Below are 8,558 nucleotides of genomic sequence, written 5' to 3' on the forward strand. Positions count from 1 at the left end.
ATGAGTCATGAGCAAGCTTAGTAGAGTCTTGAAGAGAGGTACTGAGACATCTGTACTTATCTTCTAGAGTCTATAAGGCTTCAGGAAACTTCACATTCTTTCTTTTTCTATCGTGCAACTTTGTTCTATTATAAAGTATTAATCCTTCTTATTTTATTCTCTCACAAATTGCAGGGACACATGCTTCATCCCCAGTTGATCAGGAGCTGGAGCTCTAAAATTCAGCCACTACTAAGGGTAAGGGCCGAGACAAGGGCATAGGTTGAGGTAGAGGCAGAGCTCAGCCTAGAGAATGGACAACGACACAAATAGTTGAGCCCCAGACAACTTAAGATAAAGAGGTTCATGCTTAGGTCGAGCCAACAGGACTGACACAGGTCCTAAGGGGGTTCATTTCTACCCTAGTGCTGCTGGATGCCTTAGTCTGCATGGTTGGATCTATGGAGTGTATGGCTCAGGATAGTATGTTTCCTTTTGCACCAACCATTTCTCAGAATAGGGGAGGAGTTCAAACTCTTGCTACTCATACCCTAGAGCAGATGGACCATGGTTATCCGACCCTAGAGTTCTACTAATTGATGTGGTTCGGCCTATTGTTGTCACACAGCCCAGGGATAGGCCCACGATGTTAGCTGATGAGCTGAAGAGGTTAGATAAGTTCACCAAGTTGTTTCCCCCTTAGTTTAGCAGTGCACCTTCAGAGGATGCCTTACTTTTTCCATGAGCTTTTGCGCAACCTGGGACTAGTGGATTCCAATGGAGTTGATTTCACAGTCTTTTATGAGTTAGGTAGGCAAGCACAACGACCTCCTCTAATATGGGCTTAGTTCTCACAGTTATTTTTGAAGAAGTTCATTCCCCTCACTCAGAGAGATAAGCTGCACAACCAGTTCTAGTGCCTTTACTAGGGTATAATGACAATTACTCAGTATGAGACTAGATTTGTTGATTTGTCTCTCCATTTATCTATCTTGATCCCTATTGAGAGGGAGAAGGTGTAGAGGTTCATAAAGGGTCTTACATTTGGAATAAGACTTCAGATGGAAAGAGAGTCCAAGAGTAAGATTTCTTTTGCTTAGGTAGTGGAGATTGCCAAGAGGATTGAGCGCATTAGAGACCAAGCGAGCGAGATGACATCTGACAAGAGGCCCCATGATTTTGGATGAATTTAGTGGTGCCCCATCTGGAGGCAGGGGTTCTTTTGGTAAAGGCCATCATATCAGGTCGGTATAGTCAGCACTACATGTCACACATGGTACATCATACAACCACGTGCTATGGATCTCGTACCAATAAGCTAGCATGCAATGCACCTCTAGCTCCTATTAGTGAAACTCCGATAGAGAGTTACTAAGGTGGTTATTTGGGTTGTCAGTGGCAGCTCCAGGTTCAACAAACATGTCAGCAAAGAGATTTATATACGTGTGAGGATCTGAGGCATGTCACATGGATTTGCTCTAGGTCGTAAAGCAGTATGCCACAGTAGGATGCTCCTGTCAAGATTCGGGCACTGGTTGCTCTACCATCCGCTCAGCCAGCAAGAGACAAAGGTCAAGTAGCTAAAGGTGGAGGCCAGCCAGTTACAGGTGAAAGCCAATTAGTGAGAGGTCCTAGAGATGGAAGATAGGTTAGTGGGCCTTAGCCTCGTTGTTATGCATTTTCAGTTAGGCCCAAGGTGGAGTCACCCCATACAATTATTATAGGTATTATCTCAGTCTGTCACAAAGATGCTTTCGTGTTATTTGATCCGGTTTTGTACATATTCTTATGTGTCTTTGTATTTTGTTTTTCTGTTTAGTATACCTCGCGATTCTCTTTATGTCCCTATTTTGGTGTCTACACAAGCTAGAGATTCGAGGTCATGCCCCAACTTGGGGAGGCATGGCCGGCACCCGGTGCCATACTTAGCATGAGCGTACCACTGTATTGCTATGAACTCTTGAGGGGTAACCCTCAACTTAGGTTGACGAGGACTATTTATATGTTGACAATACCAATAAAGGTAGACGAGGCTGCCATGAACATCTACAACCAATAATACCAAACTAAACATGTACACAGACTGGTAAGGCCACAGCTCGCAAGACTCCACATGTTGGATTTCACTGGTTTGTTGTTTATGTTGTTGTCTACAAGCCTTTAGAGATAAAAGATTGTATCATGGTCGAGATAGGGCCTCGACCTACCCATCTGTTAGAATAGTTATGTAAATAGGAGTAAATAACCCTAATCCCATATGTATTAGGAGTAGGACATGTTATGTATATATATATAGGGCTCATCGTATCATGATACGATGAGCCCTATATATATATACATAACATGTCCTACTCCTAATACATATGGGATTAGGGTTATTTACTCCTATTTACATAACTATTCTAACACTCCCCTCAAGCTGGTGCATATAAATCATATGTACCGAGCTTGTTACATATGTAGTTAATATGAGGACTAGTGAGGGACTTGGTGAAAATATCTGCAAGCTGATCATTCGACTTAACAAACTTTGTAGCAATATCTCCCGAGAGTATCTTTTCTCTGACAAAGTAACAGTCAATCTCAATGTGTTTAGTTCTCTCATGGAACACTGGATTTGACGCAATATGAAGAGCAGCTTGATTATCACACACAAGTCCCATCTGACTAATCTCACCAAATTTTAACTCTTTGAGCAACTGTTTGATCCAAATTAGCTCACATGTCGCCATAAACATCCCTCGATATTCTGCTTTTGCGCTATACCGAGCATACACATTCTGTTTCTTGCTCTTCTAGGACACCAAATTTCCTCTTACTAAGACACAATATCCAGACGTAGAACGTCTATCAGAAGGTGATCCTGCCCAATCAGAATTTGAGTATCCAATGATCTGCTCATGGCCTCGATCCTCAAATAATAAACCTTTACTTGGAGCTGATTTTTTATACAGAAGAATGCAAACAACTGTATCCCAATGACTATCACACAGATAATCCATAAACTGACTCACAACACTCACATGAAAGGAAATGTCAGATCTTGTACATGACAAAATTAGAGGACTTGATTTCTTGCTGTCAAGTCATTTCGGGAGAACACCTCGAGACCCCGAGGACGGGAGTCCATGACCGAGTTCCCAACCTCGAGGCTCGTCGAGGAACGACTCAAAAAAAACAAAGATCGAAGCCAGGACGAAGGGGGAAGCTTCGAAGGCACATGGCTAGGCCTGACGGGGCCGGCCTATATAGAGCCTATGCTGAGGCGTCGCGTCAAACCATCCCATATCCATACTTTGTAATTAATCTCCACATACTGGTAGCCGAGCTCCCCTACTATATAAAGGGGACTTAAACTACCTTGTAGGGTACGGATATTGCTCTATTTCTCCACAAGTACAATACTATCTCTCTCTCTTTCCTTTCTAACTTGTTCGTTCTCACTGCCCCGAGATCACCTCGATATTCATCGCATTCTTACTTGTTCTTCATCGTATGCCTTAGTATTGGCCATAAAGAACCCTGTTTAATTATATCTTCAACTGTTATCCCATCCCCGACCGTTCGCAATAGCTCGAGCTCGACCCCGACGTCGACCCCGAGGTTCCTCATCGACCAGACACACGTCCGAGTAGCAGGCCCTGCGCTTCGATTATCATCCCGTTTTAGCTTGTATTTAATCTTTACACTCCATATTATTAGCATCAACTGCTCTAACAACTAGCTCGAGAATAGATCACATATTTTTAGAATCCCATTTCCAAATTTAATTGTTGTTACCATTTTCACGGTAAATAGTTTGGTGCCCACCGTGGGGCTAATAATAATAGTGATTATTTTCTTGCTAGTTTCATTACACAAACGCATATTATCTTTCACACTTTTTCTTTTCCAAGATCTCTTGATTTCAGGTCAAAATGTCTGTTTCAGTTAGCAAAGTCGAGAGCGACCACCCCAAAAATCATGGAGGAAACGGTGAGGCTGTTCCAATATCTGGTACGATGCCGCGGAACCCCGATAACGCATCTGGGCCAATTCCAGCGGACACAGATTCATAGGACGCACAACAAGTAGACGAAACTTTTCACACAGATAAGAGCATTCAACATATCAACCAACAGGAAGCACAACAAACCTGGCTCGAGAAACACAAGAAGTTATCCTTCACGATATTTTTCAAATGTTGCAGGCACAGCATTTGGCTATCGCTCAGCTACAGAACCATCCGATGACTCCCAACACGGCAGCACCGAAAACAACTCCCTGTGCTGAACGAGTACCCGAAAGACCAAGCAACGACGGATCGATAACAGACCCCGCCATAGCGAAGATGCTCGGGGATCTCTCTAAAAGGATCTAGTCAGGTTCATGGAAGTTCATGCAACAACTCCCCCCAGCGGCAGCGGTCCCAGAACCCGCTTTATGGAAATCCGAAACACCGGAACTCCCCAGGCGTGACAGGACCTCGGATCCTGATGAGCGCGCCACCACTTACGCTCGCGCAGAGAAAGGTATCGACCTTCAAGATGATAAGTTCGAGCCCGTCTCGTTGAAGAAGTTCAGAGAAACACTCTCGAAAGAAACCATGATGTGGCACCACAGCCTAGCACCCGGTCTCACATACTCACTTACCATACTAGTAGATTCCTTTGTAGTAGCATACGCCGATGCCATCGAAGAAGTAACGGAAGAGCCCAATACATCGGAGGCTGAACAAAGAAAGAATGATACACCTCAGGAAGTCACGCCTCATTCACCGACAGGATGAGTGATATCATCCCCGGTTTCGGATGATTGGTCAACACAGGTCTTCGCCCAAAGTTTAAACGAGGCATGCTCGATGACCCCAGGTCTTTTCAAACAACACTTAGTCAAATACCCAGCCGAGATCTGACCGTATGCCCGTACCCGACACCGGTCACGAATCAGGGCCATGGACAATCGTTCGGGAGCCTCTATGGGCCCGGTATACCCAAGCAGGCCCCCAGCGAAGAAACAAATGTCAAACAGGTGGAGATACCATCCATGCACCGCGAATGGGAGGAATGCCACAAGATGTGACCTACCTCACAATGGTAGGGAAATATTTTGAGGGCAACATCCACGAGGAACCTTCAGTAGAACCAGATCTGACGAGACGCATCCAGCAGAGCACGGTTTCAACATCGCTATACCAATTATCATGATCACCATAAGCGAAAACAGGGGAACTGATTGACTCAGGCCTATTCGACCAAGACCCTTTTAAAAGAACCACAACTCGACGCAGGAACCATAGGGTGCGCGCGGCCATGGGGTCAAAAATGACTACCTTCTAGGAAAGCCGACAACTGTGTTACTCAATAAAAGCCGCCGTCGAGTACCATCGAGTGGCCAGGTTTGAGTCCAGCCCCAAGGAAGAAAGGCAATCGGGAAGGATGAAGTTCACAAGCCACGACGTATTACCACGACAATGAAGGAGCGGCAACACCCTCCGAGGACTCATAAAATGGAAAGTGAGAATGTTCGCCGTCAGGAAAAGACGGGTCCAGGGAAGTATTTCGGAAGACACCCTTACATCCAGGGAAAAGGACATCGATATTTCGCCTCGGCATCACACTGACACATTGGTAACCCTCTCCCTCATTTGATCTATTTTCAGATAAAACATGTGTTAGTGAATTTAGGTGGTTCAAACACGTACAACAACGATGTCGAACCAAAGTCAATAGGGCAGTCCGGGCTAATGGACCAAATCACTCCCGCATCCCGAATCCCTGGCAAATTCCTAATGACGAATTGCCATAAAGACCATCCTCTAAATATGGCCTGTATGAGGTCGGGCCAAGACGTTGAGCTTTCTACCATCGGAGGAGGCGCAAAGCTCGAACGTATTGTTTAGACGACTGCCGACACACAACTCAGAGATAGCGTCGGCCCCGTTTCGCCAAAACCATGGAACCCCTCGCAAAGGGCAGAACTAAATTAAGTCGACAGAAAGCGATACGCAACAAGAGGAAGTTCTTCACCGTATGACGCGTCGGCGGTATCAATACCCCTACACTCGGAAGGATCAAAGGGTAAGCAAACCACATCTTCAGCCAAGCCTGATAAAACACAGCGAAGGGCTGAACGGGCTCGCGCCCCAAAGGAATAGAAACATACCTAATCTCAAAACGTCACCTATACATCTCGCGGTAAGGAAGAACTACTTTACTCCCTTGTTAGTTTTTCGCTAACCTATATGCAGACAACTGGCCAGGATATTTGGAGGTTCTATGTCTACCCAGAGACCCCTAGGCCTTAAAAAGGGGGGAGTCACGCTCTTTCTCCTCAGTCGGGCTTTTTCCCCAAAGAGGGCCTTGCCAGCAAGAATATTAGCATAGCAACATACCCCCAGAGGAGGATCCGATAAGGTCACATGCCTTCTTCTACAGTCCAACGACGAAGCGATGACCTACTTCTAAGGGCACCGTCCCCTCGGGAGGACCGGGAAATGGCAGGCTAAACCCCAATCGGGAATTATGTCAAATATACCCCCAACAGGGGCCTCTCCACCAAATGTGTCCCGAGATACTCGGAGACTTAGAGTCAGTAATTCTGCATCCGTACGACCCTAGGGTCAAAAATCCGGGCTCATAAAGCCCCTACGAGGCAATCCGAGCTCACGAAGAGCGGTCTTCATGCTTAAACAAATTAGATGACTCGGAGACTATCAATCATCGCCAATCGCCATGCGCTGGAAAACCCAAAACTGTAAGACCCCTAGCGGGCAGACTCGGCATAACCAGATCTATTCTACAAAAATTGTAAGACCTCAACAGGCATAAAAATTCCGAAGTTCATGCTATATGTCGCATTTGTAAGAATCTCGAAAAAGCATACCTTCCGTGTAGACGCCTGAACTGTCACTCGGAATCAAAAATGGCTACGACCAAACGCATATGACTACGGTCAAAATGGCTGATACAACTAAACTAATGCAACTCAGGGACGCCCGACCGTCGCTAAACAAAAATCGCAGGCCACTACTTCGAATATACTTTGGAAAGAACCGGTTAAAACAGGCTTCCCTCAACAGGAAAAAACAAGCTTCGACCATGTCAGCTCCAAATCACAAGGCTTCGACTTACTCAGCCTATGAGCTATGAACCTTTCGAAGTGCTCAAATATCGCCGATAACGACTTGAAATTGAGGTTCTCCACAACCGACGATGGGTCAGGCAAAAATCTTTCAAAAGACATTAACGAGCGGAAAACAAAGCCTACAAAAAGCCCATGGGCAAAAACAGCGTAAGAGCCATTATCGCCAGCTAAGCAAGCCTCCGGGCCATATATTAAAAGGTCTCTACAACCAAATAGTGTAAGAGCCATTGTCGCCAGCTAAAAAATTGACAATTTGAGGATTAAAATGAGCTCGAATTGTAACCCGATTCGGAGACCGGATCCGAAATAGTTAACTATACAAGCCTCTGGGCCACATATGGAAAGTTCTTGACGACAAAAAACAGCACAAAAGGCCATTGCCATCTGCCCATGTAGGCGAAAAAGAATTTAAAGGTCAATTAAAGCTTGAATCGCAATGCGACTCGGAAACTGGACCCGAAATGGCTAAATTACAAATATGCCTAAGGGCACGACATAAATGCCGCCATCGCCAGCCGAGTGAGCCTCCAAGCCACCCACCTATAAGGTCGCTTTAACCCGAACCACAAAGGGCAATCACCATCCGCCCATGCAAGCAGGAAAGAACTAAAGGGTCAATTAAAGCTCGAATTGCAATGCGACTCGGAGACTGGACCCGAAATAACTAAACAACAATATGCCTAAGGGCACGACATAAATGCCTCCATCGCCAGCCGAGTGAGCGTTCGGGCCACCCACCTATAAGGTCGCTTCAACCCAAAGCACAAAGGGCCATTGCCATCTGCCCATTTAGGCAGAAAAGAGCTTGATGGTCAATTGAAGCTCGAATAACAATGCGACTCGGAGACTGGACCCGAAATGGCTAAACTTCAGTATGCCTAAGGGCACGACATATATTCCACTATCGCCAGCCAAGTGAGCCTCTGGGCCACCCACCTATAAGGTCACTCCTACCCTAAGCACAAAAGGCCATCGCCATCCGCTCGTGCAGGCAGGAAAGAACTTGAGGGTCAATTAAAGCTCGAATCACAACTCAACTCGGAGACTGGACCCAAATTAGTCTAAATAGCAAATGCCCAAGGGTAAGAAATGGGAGCAATTACTACCTGCCCGCGCAGACATAAATGATTTATGGGCAAGAAGGCTCAAGCCGAATCCTGACTCGGAGACTAAGCCTAAACTGCCGGGCAAAACACGAAGGCCCCAGCACCTGCTCACGTTAAGGATTGCACTTAAGAGCCCCCGGGCCTGTCCGATCAGTTCTGGACCTACGATTATCCCGCCAAACACCGAAACTAGACTGCCTGGTCGAAAGCAATAACAAAAAAGAGGTACAAAAAAATAAAGCTTCAAGTTTCTTCTTATATTACATATGCAAAAAGGGGGGGGGGGGGGGCGCATTCTCCATCTATGGACATGCTCTACATATATAAAAAACAAAGCGACAAAACGGC

Source organism: Nicotiana tabacum, chromosome 11 (genome assembly GCF_000715075.1).
Source record: "Nicotiana tabacum cultivar K326 chromosome 11, ASM71507v2, whole genome shotgun sequence".
In the NCBI taxonomy this organism is placed as follows: Eukaryota; Viridiplantae; Streptophyta; class Magnoliopsida; order Solanales; family Solanaceae; genus Nicotiana; species Nicotiana tabacum.